We start from the raw sequence: 20,348 nt of genomic DNA, 5'->3' as shown, positions 1-20,348 counted from the left end.
ACAGACCTTCCCTTTGTTCTTTCCTCCCCTCCTCCCTGCCCCTGCACTTGCTTAAAAATCTGTTACATCTCTAACTTTTTCCAGTTCTGACGAAGGGTCATTGACCTGAAACGTTAACTCTGTTTCTCTCTCCACGATGCTGCCTGACCTGCTGAGTGTTTCCAGCATTTTCTGTTGTTATTACAAGCTATGACTTACTGCTGTAGAAAGTGGCCCTTTTATGCTGAAGGGCAGGTTCTAGAGCAACCGGATCCATTTTTCATCCTTTACTCTCCTTTTTCCCATCAATTTTCTTCTTTCACTCTCCTCCCCATCAGTTTAGTTCCCTGTCCTCTGTAGTGTCCGTGTGTAGGTAAAGACACTGAAGACAGGAGTTGGTTCATAGGTATTTACTAAGCAAAGTCTGGGGGGGGGAGGGGGGGAGGGGGAGGGGGGGGAGGGGGGGAGGAGGGGGGGGGGAGGAGGGGGGGAGGAGGAGGGGGGGAGGAGGGGGGAGGAGGGGAGGAGGGGGGGTCTAAAGAATATACACAATATACAGGCTTATATAGCCCAAGTGGCAATTACCGGCATTACGCACACCTGGGGCTCTTAAAGGCACATACACCACAATTCCTCCCCTTTTAGCTAACCAGTACATCATATTTTAAGTAATTATTAATTACATGTTATATGCAAAATAATATACATTGCTGTAATTAATTAATTATAAGTTAGTCTCTCAGGAGGCTTCCTGACTCGGTCCGGATAACGCCTCGGGGGTGTAGTAGTTTCTGGTGGTGTAGTAGGTTCTTCTGGCAAGGCTGATTCGGCTTGAATGCCAGTGTCGGGTTCATCGGGTTCCAGTATCACCGGATCGGAGGTAGATATGGGTATCTCTACTTCATCGTTAGATGTATAGAGTGGTGGTGTAGGTTGTCCCTTTTCGGATGACTTTATGATTTGGTCAGCATGGCGCCTTATTATGCTTTCTCCGATGTCCACGGTATACATCAGTGGTCCTAGTCGTGTGCAGATAGTTCCAGGCTGCCATTTCTCGGTACGGTAGTCCCGGGCCAAAACCTGTTGGCCTATCTGGAAGGCCCTAGTTGGCCTTTCATTCATGCCTTGAAACTGCCGGTTCTCCACGTCCCTTCTGATGTTGGGCTTGACCAAATCCAGCCGGCATCTTAGGTTTCTATTGAAGAACATCATGGCGGGAGTTTGGTTGGTAACCATATGTGTTGCATTCCTGTATGCGAATAAGAAGTTATCCACCTTGTGCTGAAGTTTTATGTCTTCATTACCCATGGCCTTTATGGCCTTCACAGAATCACAGAAATCACAGAAACCCCACAGTGCAGATAGAGGCCATTTCGGCCCATCGAGCCTGCACCGACACATATCCCACCCGATCCCCGTAACCCCTACACCAACACATATCCCACCCTATCCCTGTAACCCCACGTATTTAATCCCCCTAACACTAAGGGTCAATTTATCATAGTCAATCAACCTAACCCGCACATCTTTGGACTGTGGGAGGAAACCGGAGCACCCGGAGAAAACCCACGCAAACATGGGGAGAATGTGCAAACTCCACACAGACAGTCGCCCGAGGCCGGATTCGAACCCGGGTCTCTGGCACTGTGAGGCAACAGTGCTAACCACTAGGCCTTCTTGAAGGTCTGGACAAACCTTTCAGCCAATCCATTGGTGGCGGGATGGTATGGGGCGGACGTGTAGTGCTTTACCCCATTGTTTTTTAAGAACTTTCTGAATTCTTCGGACACAAATTGCGGTCCACTATCAGAACATATCTGTTCCGGCAGCCCATTCCTGGCAAATATGGTCCTTAATACTGTGATGGTTTTTTCCGTGGTGGTGGAGGACATCTTTATTACCTCCGGCCACTTGGAGTGTGCATCAACCGCGATTAAGAACATTGAGTCCATAAATGGACCAGCAAAGTCGATGTGCACCCTTTGCCAGGGAGATGAGGGCCACTCCCATGGATGTAGAGTGGCCTGTGGTGGAGCGTTTTGGACCTTCTGGCATCCTAGGCAGCTCTTGGTCATGTCTTCGATGTCTCCATCGATACCTGGCCACCATACAAACGCCCTAGCTAGGTTCTTCATTTTCACTCCACCCAGATGCCCCTCGTGAAGCTCCTTTAGCACTTTATCCTGGAGTTTGGGTGGAATCACCACTTTGGATCCACACATCAAGGTTCCTCGGCACACTGACAGCTGTTCTCTTCTTTGCGAGAATGCTGGCAACAGTGGTTCACCATGTGCTGGCCATCCCTTCACTGTTAAATCGTAGACCTGTGAGAGAGTCGGGTCATTTCTTGTCTCCCTTTCAATGGCAGAATTTGTCACTGGTAGGCATTCCACTATGGTAGAGTGGAATATCTTTACTGGGTCTACTGTAGGTGCCTCTTCTATCGTTGGCAACGGTAGGCGCGATAAACCGTCAGCATTCCCATGCTGTTTTGACCCTTTGTATTCTATGTTGTATTGGTGTGCCCCTAGAAAAAGGGACCACCTCTGTAGCCTTTGTGCTGTCATAATGGGAACACCTTTTTTAGGGTTGAATATGGAGATGAGGGGTTGATGGTCAGTCAACAAGGTAAATTTTTGTCTGTGTAGGTAATGGTTGAATTTCTTCACTCCCCATACCAGGCTGAGTGCTTCCCTGTCTATTTGGGCATAGTTACGCTCAGCTGAGTTTAATGAGCATGACGCAAAAGCCATTGGCCGTTCTGAGCCATCAGGGAATTTATGGGATAATACTGCTCCTATGCCGTAAGGGGATGCATCGCACGCCAGTCTGATTGGTAGTGATGGGTTGTAATGAGCCAAAACTTCTTCGGATGTGATTAAGTCTTTGCATTTATGGAAGGCACGTTTACAGTCTTCGTTCCATTTCCAAATCACTCCTGTCTGTAGAAGTTCATTAAGAGGGTGTAGAAGAGTTGATAAGTTCGGTAAAAATTTATGATAGTAATTTATTAATCCCAGGAATGACCTTAATTGTGAAACATTTTCAGGTGCTGGGGCTTTTATAACTGCTTCAATTTTTTCAGGTGACTTATGCAACCCTTCATTATTAATTATGTGCCCACAATATGATATCTGATTTTGGAAAAATTCGCACTTGGGGCGATTTGCTCGTAGGCCCCGTTCTTTCAGCCTAGTGAGCACCTGCTCCAAATTGGCAAGGTGCTCATTGTCGTTTTCTCCTGTTATAAGGATGTCGTCTAGGTAGCATTGAGTCCTCGGAATCCCTTGCAGGACTTGCTCCATCATAGCTCTTTGCCAGATAGCTGGAGCTGATGCTACTCCAAAAACCAGTCGATTGTACTGGTACAGGCCTTTGTGTGTGTTTATTGTGAGATACCTTTTAGAGGCGTCCTCAACCTCCATCTGTAGATATGCCTGTGCCAAGTCAATTTTGGTGAAACGTTTCCCTCCGGATAGTGAGGCGAAAATATCTTCTATCCTCGGAAGAGGATACTGTACTGTGTGAAGGATTGGGTTTACAGTCACCTTGAAGTCACCACAGATGTGAATTTTTCTCTGTTCTTCAGAGTTATTTTTCAATGCTTTTTTCATGACTGGAACGATGGGTGTTGCCCATTCGCTCCAATCTATTTTGGATAATACGCCTGCTTTTTCCAAATTCTCCAGCTCTGCCTCGACTGCTGGACGTATTGCGTATGGCACCGGTCTTGCCTTAAAAAATTTGGGAATTGCTGCATCTTCCACTTTTATTGAGGCGGTGATGCCTTTCAAGGTTCCTAGTTTCTCTTGAAACACTTCTTTGGCATTGGCCAAGATGTCTTTTAATCGTTCAGGTATGATGTCATCATTGTTTTTTTCCTTACTGGTCACCGTCAGTGCCTGAATGGAGTGCCAGTCTAAACGTATCTTCCTGATCCATTCACGTCCCAACAACGGTGGACCACCATCTTGTAGAATGTATAAATACAACTTTTGTATTTCTTTGCCGTTGTATACAACAGGCACCCTTATTTTTCCTTTGGGGTATACTTTCTGCCCCGTATATGTTTTTAAGATAATGGATGTGTCTTTTAGAGGTATATGCGAAAATAGCCTCTCGTAATCTCGTCGATTTATTACGGTTAGAGCTGATCCTGTATCTAGCTCCATTTTAACTGGGGACCCTGCTATTGTGAGGGTAACCCAAATGGTTTGGTAATCCTCTTTGGCAAGTACATTATGTAATTTGAGACAGCTTAGTCTCTTGTTTTTGAAGTCGCTATCGCTCTTCTGGTCTTCGGAGCCACTGTCCGTCATCATTTGTACCTTCCTGTACTTTTCTTTATTGATTTTTTGTTTTCTGTCAGTGGATTTATTTTGTCCAGATTGGCATACCCGTGCAATGTGTCCAATCTTCCCGCATTGCCTGCATGCTTTGTCCTTGAACCAGCAGTCCCTCTGGTTATGGGTGGATCTGCCGCAGCGATAACATCTTCCGAACCCCTGTGTCATTTCATGGGTGCCGAAGTCCTGTGTCTTTTGTTGTATCTCTGCAGCTCCTTTTGCTGCTGCTTCGTATGATACAGCCATACTGAAAACTTTGTCCAATGTTAAATCTTTTTCAGAAAGCAGTCTTTTTTGTGTTCCTTCACTTAAGAGACCGCAAACAAATTTGTCTCGAAGATAATCTGATAGTCCTGCCCCGAATTGGCAGTACTTTGATAGCTTTCTTAATTCGGTTAGGTAATCAGCGTTACTTTCATTCTTGTGTTGATTTCTCTTGAAGAACTTGAATCGTTCCGCTATCAGCAGCGGTGTTGGGTTTAAGTGCTCCTGCAGGGTATCAACAATTTCTTTAAAATTCTTGTCCTTTGGTTTGGCTGGAGTGAATAAGTTTCGTAACAGCCCATATGTCTTTGCGCCCATTAAGTTCAGAAGTACTGAAGCTTTTTTTTCATCTTCTATTCCATTTGCAGTGCAATATACCTCTACTCTTTCCACGTATGTGGTCCAATCCTCTATTTCGCTATCAAAAGCATCAATATTACCAGATTTAGGCATTTCAGAAAAGATATGGCGCTTCCCGTGCTTTTTTCCCCCCCTGTAGCAAAGATATGGCGCTTCCCATGCTTTCCCGCCGCTGCTGCCGATAACAACACTGTTTTACTGCGGTTTCTGTTTATTCATTGTTGGAGACTCGTTCCCGTCGGAGGTCTGAACGCTGACCTGCTTGCTGCGTCGGCCGTCTCCAGAGTGCTCCCTCCCAGTCCGTTATTGCTTGCCTCCGATTTCGCTGCCTGTCTCAGCTGTAGAGCCAGCCGCTGGAGCCCCAGCCTGATACCCAGGAAGGATTAGCGCAGTACCTGCCACCAGCTTGGCCAGCTGGTGAAACCACAGTTTCTCTCACTTCCTTGAGTCTTCTGGACGCCCGAGGAATCGATGTCCTTGAGGTGCTGCCGAATTGCAGGTAAGTCCGTTTCCACTTCGTCGCCACTGTAGTGTCCGTGTGTAGATAAAGACACTGAAGACAGGAGTTGGTTCATAGGTATTTACTAAGCAAAGTCTGGGGGGGGGTTCTAAAGGATATACACAATACACAGGCTTATATAGCCCAAGTGGCAATTACTGGCATTACGCACACCTGGGGCTCTTAAAGGCACATACACCACATCCTCCTGAAGGGATTACCTCCATGCTGGGGCACAGTTTCACACCTTCCAGTGCCTCACCTAAGTAGCTATTCTGAACCTCGTCAATGAATGATGTGGGGAAGTCGGAACGGGCACTACAGATAAGCCTGATACCGCCCTGATCCATGTCCCAATGATGGACTTCCACCAAAGATCATTTGATAACGTGCTGGAGCAGGGACCCTGGTTGATTTACACCTTCCTAACCAAGGACGCTGAGGGTAATTGCGGCACCTCTTCTGCTACCCTAGCCGATAGCAGATAAATTCGCACAGACGAGGAGCCCTCCTGTTCTGTATTTCTCAACCACTCAATAACGTAACCAAATGAGCCATCAGAGGACCTTCTAGACCAGGCCTGCCGTAAATCTGCCAGCATCGTCCTCTGGTGATTGGGCAGGATCTGCAGAGGTCAACAATGGCCAAACCTCTTCACTGGCTGGTACTAGCTGCTCTGACCACAGACACCTAAAAGATGTGACTACCTCTGCTGCCAATAACAAGCCATTGATGATGCTACCTACTTTGATTTTGAATCTGCCTCCAATAGCGCAATCTCTGCTTCGTTTATAGTCACATCTTTCTCCCGCCATCACCATTAGTATTAATTATGCTGTAAAACTAAATCTACATTGCGAGCCATGAGCAGCAACTGAACACTATGAAATTTAACTGTGAAAGATTTAAAAAAAAACCATTTTAGGACATTTATAATAATCCAAATAAACATTATTCAAAAGTTCAAACTACACAAAATATGAATGTTATTCCCATACACAAGGCTGACTGTAAATGATCTAGCCAGTCTTAATTCAGGAAATAAAATTCTATTTTAAGAGCAGACCGTAGTATTCGCAGTTTCTCCCACTTTCCAAGTGTGGTCATGATAAAAATACTAAATGCAGAATGAAAATAATTATTAATGGCAAGTAATAAGAAAAGGTCAATTATTTTAAAGATATCAATCATTATTATGACTACCTTAAAACTGCATTTGTTACTCAAGTTCCCTTAATTAAGTGTCCTTCATCTTTAATTGTTATAGTTTATATCCAAATTTATTCCAAGACTGTGTTTCAAGGGGAACCTGATACGTGTGGATTTTATCAGATCAAGATTAGTGACACGGAATAATAACTTGCAAATGATTATTTTTCTGATGTTGTTTTGTGCTCATCAAGGCAAAGGATTTAGGGGATTGGTCATTTTCCCCACTTTTGTTTGCACCCAGATTCTGAGCTGTGCATTCCCATTTTCAGGTGAAGTGGGACTTATGTGAAGAGTGAAGCTCTTTCCAGTGATGGCTTGATTTCTATTCACTCTGAACCAAGGCAAATATGCGTTTGCACTGCACATTGTAACATTAATGTATTTGACACAACGTTCCCCTGGGGAGCTATTCTCCTTCCGCGCTCTTCCTTCAGCTGGGGAAGAAGCCATAGGCTTTCAATTGCTGGCATTCCGTTCAGGTAAGTCTGGATTTTGTTTGGCCGCTAGGATCCTGCCATTTAGCATTGTATCTGTGAGATTCCATTGTTTGTCTGAGACAAAGAAAATCAAGCTGCAACCACTTCTACCTCGTTTCACCCCTTAATTATATAGAATCATACAGCATCAGAAGGAGACCATTCAGCCCATCGTGCCTATGCCAGCTATTTGAAAGAGTAATCCAATTAGTTGTACTCCCCAGCTCTTTCCTCATAGCCCTGCAATTTTTTTCCTTTTCAAGTATATACCCAATTCCCCTTTGAAAGTTGCTATTGAATCTGCTTCCTCCACCCTTTTCAGGCGGTGCATTCCAGATCATAACAACTCGTTGCATAAAAAAATGTCACCTCATCTCCCCTCTGGTTCTTTTGCCAATTATCTGTGTATCTGCGTGCTGGCGCCTGTTCCAAGTAAGGATGGTGACGGTTGCTACTGAGGTGTGTGAGGTTCTTCAACTGTGACAGGAGGTCCAAATAGTTTCCTTTGCTCTGTAGCAGAGCACATGGTATGTTGGGAGTGCATAAACATACTTATCCATTCATGTCCTGTATTGCCATGACATCATTACATGCACTATTATGGACTTGATCACAAGCAGTGTCAATGGACACATGGATGTAATATACAAGTAAATGTTAATTAATTAGCATTCCAAGTGTAGTGATTTTCACTTTGGAAGCACGTGTCAGGACTTCAGGAATGGAGGCCAGTGTATCTCGCATGACTTTTTGTCACGTGAACCTTCAGTGTATCAAATTTGCCATAGATCACAAATCACAGAATGCACGATTAACATGGTACATATCACTAGCTCTATGCTACGCTGCTTCCCATAGTCACAACGCTTCCAGACTCTCCCTCCCAAATAAAACAACTAGAGCTTCCTAATATAGAGTCAAACCATTTAAGTCTGGAGGATGCAATGTTCAATGTCGTATATTCTTATATTACGTGCGAGTTTTATCTTTAAATGTAGGAGCAGTGAGAATTCAGACACAGTGATTCACCCAACAGAAAATCCTTTCTGCAGTAAATTCTCTTTTCCATCGCGACATGTATAATGTAATTTTCAGAACCCTGCTATCATCATATTTAATAGCTTACCTGCTACCTCCTTGCTCACAGTGGGTTTTTTGTATATATGTAAGTATTATTTATATTTATAAAATAACTGCTACTTTCTTCATGCGCATGTAAATTCTGTGCTCTTACTTCACAGTAATATTCCTTCCTTACCTTGTGCTCTTCTTTACGTCATGCACCTTCTCCCAGACCTCCTGCCAGGTCCTCCAAGTGGATGAGACAGCACTGACCTTCTATATGACAAATTACAAACATTATGTCTTTCTCTAAATGCAAGATGGCTGACTTCCCCTGCCAGAAACATGTTTGTGTCACTTCATCACTGTGTTTAGCTTGCCTTGTGGGGATTAAATTTGCTTTTTCTCTGTTGGTGCTCAGACAATTCCACATTCCACAGCTGGATTGGTGAACCTTTCAACATTTGTACTGGTTAAATGGCTCATTAGCTGCTTGAGAAGAATGAAAGAATCATTACTGCTAGTGCCTCGTGATTCGTTGATACCTTTCCGTTGCCAGTAACTAAATTATGTCCTTACAAATTGCATGTTTAAAAGCTACATAGTCTTGCAATTTCTCTAGCACTTTGTAAGACAAACATGCTTTTATCCTGTTTTCAAGTAATAAAAAGAATGCTGAATCTAAGGATTGTTGCCCAATTTGAGGAGGAAAGGGAAGACCGTGCCTCACCAGTAGCTGCCACCATTTGGATCTCCCAACAAGCTTTCATTCTGTAGTGGCCATCATCTACAAAGTTGTTAAGCAGCGCCTTGATTTCAAAATTCCCATCCTTGTTTTCAAACCCCTCCATGGCCTCGCCCCTCCCTATCTCTGTAATCTCCTTCAGCCCCACAACCCCCCGAGATATCTGCGCTCCTCTAATTCTGCCCTCTTGAGGATCCCTGATTATAATCGCTCAACCTTTGGTAGCCGTGCCTCCTGTTGCCTAGGCCCTAAGCTCTGGAATTCCCTGCCTAAACCTGTCCGCCTCGCTACCTCTCTTTCCTCCTTTAAGACGCTCCTTAAAACCTACCTCTTTGACCAAGCTTTTGGTCACCTGCCCTAGGTTATCCTTATGTGGTTCGGTGTCAAATTTTTTGTCTTACAATACTCCTGTGCAGCGCCTTGGGGCGTTTTACTATGTTAAAGGTGCCATATAAATACAATTTGTTGTTATTGTTTTTGTCTCCTTTCTTTCTTTCGCTCGTCCATGACAACAGAGTCCCACCTGGACTCATTCCAAGACCACCTACACTGCTTGGGGTGTTTGTTGAATTGTCTGTTTATGGTCTGTTTACTGTTATCTGTATTTGTGCAGTCTGTGGTTTGTGGAGTATAATTTTCTAGACTAACCCATAAGGAGACACTGGGTTGCCCCAGTTTCAAAGTTGTCTAGGTGAGAACCATCCTGATCCAAAACTGAATGTACTGGAACTGTGCGAGACACAGATCACAAATCAGTTTTTAGCTCTGTGACTCAATAGAATGCCCAAAAAAACATGTAAAATACTTGTTTTTTTTAAAATTAGAACTTGGCTGCTGTACAGAATCAATCTGTGCTAGCACTGCCGCACTCCTGCAGAGCAGCTGCACTCTAAAACTGTCTTCTTGCTTCATGACTCAGTGCTGAGGTACTTTCTCTATTATAGACTGAGAAAGTTTATCAATTTCTTTCTCCATCACTAAGAAAGGGTTTTCAAGGTGCTCAGTGTGCAGGGGGGCAATACGATTTTGATGTCTCAGGCCATATGGACATGTTGAATTGTGGTATGAGTTTTCAATAATCGCTAATTCTCCCCCTCTCTATCTACCTGGGGTAGAAATTGGACCTCGTTGCACCTGTTTTACAGGCACAACATGTGCGTCTCAAGGGGCAATTTTGGGGACCAATGCCCATGCCCAAAGGACGCCTGAAAGACCTGGTATTGGGTCGGGCCTCTCTTCAGAGGTCTTCAGGCTGCCTTATTCAGATGTTAGGTGCCTTACATATCAAAATGAGGGGCCTCGTTTAGGAGCCCTCTGCTAAATTCTATATTGCAGGAACTGGGCCTGCTCCGTTTGGGATTCTCAAGCGGTCGCTAGGCGACTGCCACCAGAAGATAAATTCTTTATTTAAAAATTAAATGGTCGCTGTGGAGCTGGGAGGTGCAGGAGTGCTCCGCCAAGTCCACAGTATCCTGATCAGCCAGCCCCCCCCCCCCCACCGCCGCCACCTGCCCCCATTGCCATTCCATACCCCTCCCCCAGGACTTATGTTCGGGTCGCTGCCGGCGGGGCACGCAGGCCAGTAACCTTATCTTTAACTGGGCGAGCTACCTGTGAAGGTGCATCAGGTGCTGGCAGCTCGCCCAGTTAATATTAATGAGCCCCAAGGCCCAATTTTGGGTTTGGGTTGGACCTGCCAGTTCGGGCGCACAAGTCCTTGCACATGTGGCTTTAATTGTGTCCCTTCATCATTGCCTAATACACACCAAAAAAAATTATTTTCTTACACATCACCAAATCAAACCCATGCACATACATTCTACGGGGCTAATAATGCGGCCTTGGCTATTAGTACCAGGACTGCTCCTTGGATGTTGCATGTGCCTATAGTGTAGTGAGCTGACTACACACATGCAACTGCAGCTAATTTTAATACATTTACAATGCACTCGGCGCACTGTGCTTAATGCACTGGAAATGCCCTGGGGTGGCTTATCTGCCAGCAGCTCTTAAAGGGCTGCTGGTTGCTTTTAAACCTGTTATGCTCCTGAAGAGTAGGTAAAAGCAGCTGCAACAAATGCTCGCTTCGGAACAGTTCTGTATAATGAAGCCATTTTGGAGGTGCTGCTCGAGGCAGTCCTGCAAAGAAGGAAAATCCTTTTTGAAGCTGGGGCCCTCCTTCCAGTAAAGGGTAGTGTCAAAACAGCCTGGATGAAAGTGGATGAAAGAGTAAATGTTGTCTCACCTGTGCAGTGGGAGCAGATGTAGAAGATGTTTAGGCACTTTACAGCCTTCCGGACTCAATATCGAGTTCAACAACTTCAGATCATAACCTTGGCCCCTAGTATATTTTTATATTTTTTATCCACACTTTTGGTTTGTGACTTTTCCTTGTTTTTCTCTCTCCCACATGGCAGCTGTCTCTCACTCTGCCAGCGCATTTCACACTTCATCTAGAGCCATTGTTTGTTTCTTTACCTGTCCTATTACCATCTCGTCTCACCTTGAATATCTCTTAATGGCTCTTCTTTCATCCCCTCCCCCATTTCCCAGCCCCCAAACTTCCTTTTGTTTCATTTCCTGCCTTTTTTCTCAGTTCTGTAGAAGGGTTTCGACCCGAAACGTTGACTCTATTTCTTTCTCCACGGATGTTGCCTGGCCTGCTGAGTTTTTCCAGCATTTTCTGTTGTTATTTCAGATGTAGAAGAGACTTGATGATCTCAGGAATGCTGCCAAAGTAAGTGTGCTCAGGTGTTGCTATCGTAGAAGTGTTTCCAAGATCTGGCTGATGGACACCGCAAAGCTCTCTCACAGCCTCCTTGGGAGCTAGCAGTCTCTGTATGCAGGTTCCTTGGGACATGTCCCGGGAACATTTGCCTTGACCTGTATCCATGAGTGGAAATATGAGACTAGGTTCTACTAGCTGGCCTAAGGTGGAAAAGCACTTGGCTCACATGCATCCTCCGATGTCCCTCCTCCTCCTGAAGAGGATGTGCCAAGCAGCTTGCTAGGTCTAACGCTTGGAGGTGACCCCCTGTGACATCTGAGTCACAGATCTCAAATCATTTTTAGCTCTGTGGCTTAACAGAAAGCCAAAAAATGCTTTTTTTTTTAAGATTGGCTGCTGTACAGAATCAATCTGTGCTATTACTACCTCACTACTGCAGAGCAGCTTCACTCTAAAATTGTCTTTTTGCTTCATGACGCAGTGCTGAGGTACTTTCTCTATTACAGCCCGAGAAAGTTTATCAATTTCTTTCTCCATCCCTGAGAAAGGGGTTTCAAAATGGCGCTCAATTTGCTGGGAGAATATGATGTTGATGTCTCCGGCAGTATGGAAATGATGGATTGTGCTATTGAATAATCAATGAGGAATCTATGGTCTCTAACTCTCTCTCTCTATCTGGGGTAGAAATTGGACCTTGTTACACCCATTTTACAGGGATAAGAAGAGCGCCACGAAGGGCCAATATTGGGGACCAATATCCCACACCCAAAGGATGTCTGAAAGACATCTGACCCGATATTGGATCAGGCGACTTTTCAGATGTCCATGGTGGCTGCCTTATATAGGCACTAGGGCCCTTACATATGTAAATGATGGGCCTATCACCTGTTTTAGGCCCCCTCTGCTAAATTCTATAATGCAGAGTGGAGTGGTCGCTAGGCAACTGCCACTATAAATATCAGTTTTAACTGGACATTGTGGGCTGAATTTTGCCAGCGCTCAGCGGGTGGATCCACTGTCAAAATAGAAAAGATTGACAGTGGATAGGGAACCCGCTGTCAACCAGCCTCCACGCGGGTCTGCCAGGTGTCGGGTCTGTCAGTGCTGAGCAGACCCGACACCAAGCGGTGAGGGAGGCAATTGACATAATTAAATGGATTGTTAACATCCAATTAAGCATTATTGTCTGCCTACATTTCAATTTTACATGCTCCCCAATGGGTTACACACTACTCAGGGAACACATCAGCTTGAAGGGATAATTACTAGTCCTAGCCCTTTTTGGACTACCCCAGATCAGGTGTATTCCCTTCAACTAAAGTTAGAGATAGCCGAATTCTATAAGACGCTTAATTGGGTCTAAAAGTCCAGGCTATCTCTCTCTAAAGAAAAGGAACGACTTGAAAATGTTACTGTCTTCCAGATAGCACTTTTAATAAGTTTAACTAGACTGTAACCTTCCGGATATTATGAGGGTCCGGAAAACCCCCCCAGAATTCTGCAACTCCTTACAAAAGAGTGCACAGAAATTAAGTTTGCGAGTTTGATACAGAAATACTATTTGAGACAATTCTAAAAATATATAGATTTATTTAAGAGCTGACATACAGTTAACAGCTTGTGAGTCAATCGTGCCTTTAACAGTTCAAAATACAAATAGCTTACATTTCTTATTCTCAGAGATCCTTATTCTCAAATCTTAACTTCGTACATTTTTACATTTCTTATTATTTATAATCCAGAATATCCACCAAAATCAAATAAGAGTACCTCTTGATCCCCGAGACTCAAAGAGTTAAAAACTTAGAGCCTGCCTCTGAAGTTGAGAATCGCTTGTCCCTTCCAGCGACTTCTGACTTTCTATTTGAAAGTTCCATATTTTATACCCTATTTTCGTGGTTTATCCTTTGAAGTTTTCTGTTGGTGTAAGCTAATTATCTCTAGTCATTCTCTATTGAATTCTTTTCTATTCTTACTGTCAATTCAGCTGCCAACTCTCAGAATCCTGTCTGCTGTATAGGTGTTTCAAAACTTATCATAAAAAACGGTTACAACTTATGTATCTATTTGATGCCATTTTTATCGAAGGCCTTCCATTCAATTCTAAAATCACCTAGCTGTTTGGAAGCAGACGTCGTGACTCCTATGTGTTCCAAGTTCAACACAAACACAATGTGATTGCTTGGTGCATCTTTTGATTTCATAGCTACAAAGTCTTCTGTTTGTATATTTTACAACATGTAAATTGAAAACACTTCAACCGACGTATTTACTTGTTTTCTAGCTATCTCAATGGTTATACCACAGACGTCGCGTCTGCTTGTTTCATTTGATGTGATATTATGAAGGCATATGGTTGTTTAATGTTCTAAGTTTCTGTTTCCCGGAGTGTTCGTTTATAACACTTTAAACTGGGCAATGGTATTGTGTTTCTCCCAAACTGCAGACTTTCTGGAAACTCCAATTGTTTGCTTCAATAGGGCCATTGTTTTATTGTCAATAACCCATTCCCATTTCAAAAGCTTGTGTGGTGTTTACAACTTTTGTTAACAACCGATCTTATCTCAGAAGCCTGTATTTCTGCTTACAGCTTGTGTCGTTGTGGCTTTTAGATTTTTAAACCCAGTTTTCATGTTTTAATAAAGTCAAAATTCCATTCATAGGATGGTGTATCTCTTGGAATATGGCTATTTCCTTTCCAAGCTCAGCATGTCATGAGTGGATTCAGCATTGAATTATCTCATGACCTGACAGCTGCCAAAGTTGTATAAAAGATCCCATGTTACAGCTGTTCACTTTCAAAATTCAGAAGCTGTTGGTTACTGCATTTTGGAAGACATATTGAGCTTTCTGCAGCTTGCAAATGTTTGGAGCTAACTCTCTATCCAGTGCCACTTCATTGGACCAACCTCTCTCACCATTGACAGATTGCTTCTGTCATCTCAACCTCGCCTGCCATCTGTTCCATCAGCATTGTTTCCCTTGAAAATATGTCCCCTTGGTCCTCAGAATCCCATCAAGATCAGCCCCAACACCAGCATCACTGGGCACACCAGCAGCAACAACAACAACACCAGCCTTCTCCGCAATCAACTGATGCTGGACAGGACAAAGGGCATCAGCACCTGACCACATTGTTGCCCAGGACGTCAGGGATGGCCTCACCATAGCCAGATAAGTGTGAGGTGGTACATTTTGGTGGGAAGAATAAGGAGGTCATATAATCCTTGAAAAATAAGTATCTAAATGGGGTAGAGGAGCAGAAGGATCTAAGGGTACCAATACACAAATCACTAAAAGTAGCGACACAGGTAATAAGGCCATAAAAAAAGCAAACAAAGCACTGGGGTTCATTTCTAGAGGGATAGAATTGAAAAGTATGTCAAACTTGTAAAGAACCTTGGCTAGACCACATTTGGAGTACCGTGAACTGGTCTGCTCTCCATATTATAAAAAGGATATAAAGGCACTGGGGAAGGTGCAAAAAGGATTTACAGGAAACTCTCTTTTAACCGGCACCTAAATACCCGGAAATCTCTCTTAACCGGCAAAATTCAGGAGTAGGTTCAGGTAAGTTTTACTATATATTAGTGGCCGTGTAACCGGGGTTCCTGCACCTGTGGCCGTGCAACAGGGACTCCTGGATCTGTGGCCGTGTAACCGGGACTCCTGTACAAGTGCCGTGTAACCGGGGCTCCTGCACCCGTGGTCGTGTACGGGGCTCTCGTACCTTGGTAAGTATACCTCTCTGTAATCTGGACTTTTTGATCAACCGGCACCACGCCGGTCCCGTCGGTGCCGGATAAAAAAGAGTTTCCTGTACTAGGATGATACCAGAACTGAGAGGTTATACCTATCAGAAAGACTGAACAGGCTGGGGCTCTTTTCTCGAGAAAGGAAAAGACTAAGGGATGACCTGATAGAGGTCTTTAAGATTACAAAAAGGTTTGATAGTGTAGTGTCCGAGTATCAATAATACACGGACTGCAGGAGAACAATAATAACAGGTATTTACTGAACAGAGGGTACTCTTTTATTTGGACCCAAAAAAAAAACCCAATTCAACTGTAAATAAACAAAAGTTCAACTAAAGCTTAACAAATCAAATTAAAATTTGGTTTTCTGTGTTGATGATGCACTCCAGTCCCCGCGGCGCCCATCGGTCGCGGAAATACTCAAGCGCACCGGCGGACACCGCGTGCTCCATCTCCAGGGCCACCCGGGCGCGAACATGGCCGTGGAAGAGATGCAGGCAATCCGGCTGGACGACCCCCTCGACCGCCCGCTGCCTGGGCCAATTGATGGCTCTTTTAGCCAGGCCCAGGAGCAGGCCCACAAGGAGGTCCTCCAACCTGTCCGCTCCCCTCCGCACCGGGTGACCGTAGATCAAGAGCGTGGGACTGAAGTGCAACCAAAAATCGAGGAGCAGCCCCTTCAAGTAGTGAAAGAGGGGCTGCAACCTCTCACAATCCATATAAACATGAAACACGGACTCCTCCAGGCCGCAAAAAATGCAGGCGGCCTGGGAGTCCGTGAACCTACTTAAAACCTTATTGCACGGGACCGCTCCGTGCAACACCCTCCAGGCCAAGTCCCCGATGGAACAAGGGAGGACTCCCGCATAGAGAGCCCTCCATTGGGGACCTCCGCTACCGCCGGTCGGCAAAACGCCACGCCAAGGCGTGTCCGGACGGTAGACGAAGATGGCAAAGTGGAGAGTGTGCAGGAGCAGCCCGTACAGGAAACCCCTCCGCGCGGAATGAAAAGGCACGGAGGGTATTTCCTCGAGACGGCTCAAGTTGTGAGGCGCCGGTTCCCAAGGGGAGTTTCGGGGCCGGGCGCCGATGAGGAATTCCGTCCGAACGGGGGTAAGCTCGGACGGGATCGCCCCACGTGCTTGAGCCGCCTCGATACACCTAGTGGAGTCGGGGCCCAGTGCCGCTTTTACCGATTCGATGGTTTCGACCGCTAGCCGGACATTGGCCCAGGACAGGCGCCGCGCCAGCTCCTCCGGCGCCATCCAGCCCGCTCCTCCGCCATCGAGCAGGTCCCCAACTCTGGTCACCTTGCCAGCCACAGCCCTACCCTCCGCCAGCCGCCCGAACCCGTGTTCGTGGAGGTGCGGATTCCTGAGCAGCGGCTCCCGAAGGAGAGCCGCCGCTCCTGACGGGGGAGAGCTCCGCCTGGAAGCGACGTAGTTCCAAACCCATAGTAGTTCCTGGTAGAAGACAGGCAGCTCCCGCAGGCCGGCACGCCTGCTGCCCACTTTCGCAAACAGGAGCTGCGTGTCGTAATTGAGGCCATGCAGCTGGCGGAAGAAAAACGTCGCCAGCGCACACCATCTCAGAGGATTCTCGACGTACAGGTATCTCTGCAGCGTCTGAAGACGGAAAGTCGCAGCCTGGGTGCGAAGGCACACCAGCGCCTGACCACCCTCCCTAAGCGGGAGACACAGAACCGCGGCAGAGACCCAGTGCTTCCTTTTGTCCCAGAAGAAGTCGATGAGCTTCTTCTGAATCTTGGCGACAAACGCAGGGGGAGGGATCAAAGTGACCAACCGGTACCACAACATGGCGGCCACCAGCTGGTTTATGACCAGCGCTCGACCCCTGTAGGACAACACTCGGAGCAGTCCTGTCCAGCGTCCTAGGCGAGCGGTGACTTTGGCTTCCAGCTCTTGCCAGTTCGCCGGCCAAGCGTCCTCGGCAGGGCTAAGGTAGACTCCCAAATAGAGGAGGTGCGTGGTGCTCCAGGCGAAAGGCCTGAACTCCTCCGGCAGGGAGTCCACCCGCCACTGACCCACCAGGAGTCCGGAACATTTCTCCCAGTTGATCTTGGCGGAGGATGCGTCCGAGTAAATCTGCTGGCATTCCCGCATCCTCTGCAAGTCAGCGGGATCCGTGACCATGAGGAGCACGTCATCGGCGTAAGCCGAGAGGACCACCTCCACGCCCGGCCCTTGCAGAGCCAGTCCCGTCAACCTCTTCCGCAAGAGGCGCAGGAAAGGCTCCACGCAAATGGCATATAACTGACCGGACATGGGGCATCCCTGACGCACCCCCCTCCCGAAGCGAAGGGGCGCCGTCAAGGACCCGTTAACTTTAATCAGACACTCCGCGGCGGCGTACAGAAGTCGGATCCGGGCGACGAAATGCGTCCCGAACCCGAATGCGCGCAGAGTCCCGAAGAGATACTCGTGATCCACCCTGTCGAACGCCTTCTCCTGATCCAGGGAAAGGAAGGCGACTGACAGACCAGCCCTCTGGGAGTGGTGGACCAGGTCCCGGACCAGATGGATGTTATCGTGGATGGTCCGGCCCGGGACCGTGTAGGACTGGTCGGGGTGGATCATGTGGGCCAGCACGGTGCCAAGGCGAGCAGACATGGCCCTGGCAAAGATTTTATAGTCCATGCTGAGGAGGGAGACCGGGCGCCAGTTCTTAAGGAGGCGGAGATCGCCCTTCTTAGGCAGCAGGACAATGACCGCCCTGCGCCAAGAGAGGGGCATCTCCCCGGTCGCCAAACTTTCCCCCAGGACCCGCGCGTAGTCGCCCCCCAAGACGTCCCAGAACGCCCTGTGGAACTCCACGGTCAGCCCGTCCAGCCCCGGGGACTTTCCCCTAGAGAGCTGGCGGAGGGCGCCGGTCAGCTCCGCCAGACTTAGCGGAGCGTCCAATTTTTCGGCGCCCTCCGGGCCAACCCTCGTCAGGTCCTCCCACAAAACTCTGCGCGCATCCTCGCTGGACGGATCCGGAGAGAACAGAGCCCCGTAATAGGCGCGGGTCTCCGCGCTGATTCCCTCCGGATCCGAGACCAGAGATCCGTCGTCGGCCAGCAGCCCCAAGAGCTGCTTACGGACCCCCCGTCTTTTTTCCAGCGAGTAGAAGAAGGGGGAGCCGCGGTCCAGGTCCCGCAGGAGCTGGATCCGCGACCTCACGTACGCGCCTCAGGACCCAACGAGCTGCAGGTCCTTCAGCGCGCCCTTCTTCTCTTCGTACACCTTCCGCAGGGCCGGGTCCTCGACGACCTGACCGAGACGGGACTCCAGGTCGAGCACCTCCTTCTCCAACCGCCCGACCCGGGCCTCCCGCCTCTTGGTCGACCCCTTCGCGTACTCCTGACAGAAGAGACGGATGTGAGCCTTGCCCACATCCCACCATAGCCTCAAGGAGGGGAGGCCCCCCTGCTTCCTTCTCCAGTCGGCCCAGAATCGACGAAACGAATCCCGGAACCGTGCGTCCTCCAGCAGCAGGTTGTTAAAATGCCAGTACACGGACCCCCCCCGCGCGTGCAACGGAGCGAGCTCCGCCCACACCAGGTGGTGGTCCGTGCATGGCACCGGCCGCATGGAAGCTGCCGGAACGCAGGAGACGTACGCCCGGGAAATGTAGAGGCGGTCGATTCTGGACCTTCCTCCCCCAGACCTCACGCTAGTGAAGGCGCTGGAGTCGGGGTGGAGATTTCGCCAGACGTCCACCAAGTCGAAGGACCCAACCAGGTCCCTCAACTTCTCCATCGCCGCCGGGCTTCGCGGGGGACCCGAACGGTCCCTCGCCTCGAGGGTGCAGTTAAAATCCCCCCCGAGGATGACGCACTCGCCCACGTCGATGGAGCCCAAGAGAGCAGACACTTCTTCGAAGAAGCGCACTTGCTGCGCACTGGTCTGAGGGGCGTACATGTTCACTAGATGGAGCGGCACACCCCCCAGGCGAACAGTGACCTGGAGCAAGCGGCCCGGCACGTGCTCCTTGACCCCCAAGATCTCCAGCTGAAAATGCGGGGCCAGCAAGATAGCCACCCCGCTGGAATTGTTGGAGAGGTGACTCATGCTGACCCCTCCTTGCCACTCCAGGAGCCACGTGGCTTCGTCTCCCGGAACGGTGTGGGTTTCTTGCAGGAAGCACACCGCATACTTCCCGTCCCGAAGGACCGAGAAGTTATTGAATCTGCGGCGCGCCTCCCTGCTGCCGTTGATGTTGAGGCTGGCTATGGTTATCTTCATGTCAGAAGCATAGTGCAACCTCTACCTACACCTAACGGGGGGAGAAAGCGCAGCCGCTGGTCAGCCGCCACTTCCTCAGCAGCCCAGTGAGAAACGTTGTGAGCCGACGCAGCTCGAGCGGGTTCACACCCTCGCCCGCGCCCATGATCTTAACGGCGGCGCGGACGGAATCGATGAGCAGCGCCAGCTCCGACCACCTGTCGAGGGCCAGCCAGACCTTATTGCGCTGACCCAGGCACGTGGCCATAAAATCCCGGAGTTCCCTTACGGAAATGAGGGGAGACTCGGCAAGGGGCACGAGGTCATCCATTGCCACGTCGGCGCTGGAGTCCGAATCGTCCTCCGTGCCCATCACCGAGTCCCCATCCTCCTCCAGGGGGTCGTCACCAGCGGCCGACCCGTCCGCCGCGCAGTGCGAAGCGAACGACTCGGCCGCGCCAGCCAGCCCCGCCTCCGCCCGGATCCCACCCCCAGGATCGGCGGCAGAGGATTTCTCCCTGGGCTCCTCTAGGGGTGCCGGGCCAGAAGACGGCGGCGGTTCAGAGCTCCCCTCCGCCTCAGACGCCGGAACGACCGGAGAAACCGGGGAGAGAACAATTTCCAGCTCCTCCAGTACGTCCGGCACCAGAGACGCAGCCACGGGGCCATCCTCCTCCCCGCCACCAACCTCCGACC

The sequence above is a fragment of the Somniosus microcephalus genome, chromosome 26, assembly GCF_052327205.1.
Source record: "Somniosus microcephalus isolate GS21.2 chromosome 26, FLI_Smic_1.0, whole genome shotgun sequence".
NCBI lineage: Eukaryota > Metazoa > Chordata > Chondrichthyes > Squaliformes > Somniosidae > Somniosus > Somniosus microcephalus.
The sequence above is the reverse complement of the archived record's forward strand: the minus strand, read 5'-3'. Positions refer to the sequence as shown.